This window comes from Melampsora larici-populina (genome assembly GCF_000204055.1).
Source record: "Melampsora larici-populina 98AG31 unplaced genomic scaffold MELLAscaffold_108, whole genome shotgun sequence".
Classification (NCBI taxonomy): Eukaryota; Fungi; Basidiomycota; class Pucciniomycetes; order Pucciniales; family Melampsoraceae; genus Melampsora; species Melampsora laricis-populina.
Window position 1 is genome coordinate 95,567 of NW_006768872.1, and position 1,592 is coordinate 97,158.

Consider the following 1,592-nt stretch of genomic DNA (forward strand, 5'->3'; position numbering starts at 1 on the left):
ACAAGTTGCCCTAGAGGCACTCACAAGCTCCAAAATTATAGGTCAATGCCTATGATTTTGAGATGCTTGATTATTTTTTTTGGATCAAAACAAAACATCTTTTTTTGGATCAAGAAAAGGCATATAAATTGTTTTTTTGTTCCCTCACGCTTGTTTTTTTCCTCCTTCTCTCTTGTTAAGTCCATAACACAGATAAAACATACTTTTTTCCAGTGTTTTGACCTTGGTCTTAAAGCTTTTTGTCTTTTCTTTATGAGACATAGTGGCCTATTTTTAGCCCATTCTTATGATGCCCAAGTCAGTTTTAAGTAAAATTTGTTCTAAAAAACTCCCTTGGACGTTGTAAAATTCCTACTTGGAATTTTTGGCTTGAACCCTGCTATTGATGATAACTTAGGGTCTCTTGGGGGTTTTTGGACTGACTTACGACCATGTTTGCTTTAGTTTAAATTCTTTCAGTCTTGCTTCAGCTGGTGTCATTCTTGCACATTTGGTCCTACTTCAGTTTTGAACATAGATCCTGCTGCACATATTTTGACTTTATCATCTGGTTTGTCTTGATTTTGAATTCAAAAATCATAATACTTGTTTGGTAATTCTATACATGGTCTAAGAAAAGTTATTAAAATCATTAAACTTGTTCATTTTGTTTGCAGAGGGGTAATGAACCAGCTTTAAGTTTTTGTACGTTCAAGGAAAAGGAAGAAAATAGTTTACATCTCATCACCATTGATTTCCACCCACTTATTCTTGATTTGGATTTCTGGAAACTGAATTTGAAATCATTACATATTAATGATATGAGCTCAACTGATTCTACATAAACCACAAAACTCAAATCCAGAACCATCCCAAAAAACTTCAATCAGACCAATTCTTACACCATCTTTTTAAATGTAAAGCAAAATCTGATATATCTCTCAATTAATTCATAAATTTCAGTTGAAAATCAATCTGACATAATCAAGTTGCTGTCCAAATAATCCTTCATCATTATTCTCAACATTTGGTTTTTGTTCTTGTGAATAAGTTTTAATCAATAATTAAATTTCCCAATTTGTTAATCTTTCCCATCCCTTTTATTGATCAATGAAAAAAATCAAATCAGATCAAGATTAAAGGGAACCAAAAAATGAAATGATTACTTACCATTTCAAATACATCAAGACCATAAACTTAAGACACACCAGACCCAATGTTCAAAGTATAAACCTTACATGACCTATCATTTAATTTCATCTTCATTGAGTATACTCCTTTTTCAATATCTTCTATAAGAATCCCAATGCATTTCTCAATGAAACATTCAATTTTGATACAACGAGCTCAAATACTTAGAAGGAATTGAAATTTATAATTCAATTGTACTTGATGAATTAAAATTGTTCCACCGATGTTTTGATGGTTTTGATTATGAATTTCTCAAGTTTGAAGGTGGAGCTCTTAAGGTTCTGAAAGGGAATGATTTGGCTAGGGGCTTGGAGATTCATTTCCATTTGTGACTTGGTTTAAATTATATGAAATTGTACTAATGGAATCCTTCTGATTCAACCAAATAGCAAGAGTACAAACAATACTTTCTTTTTAAAAAT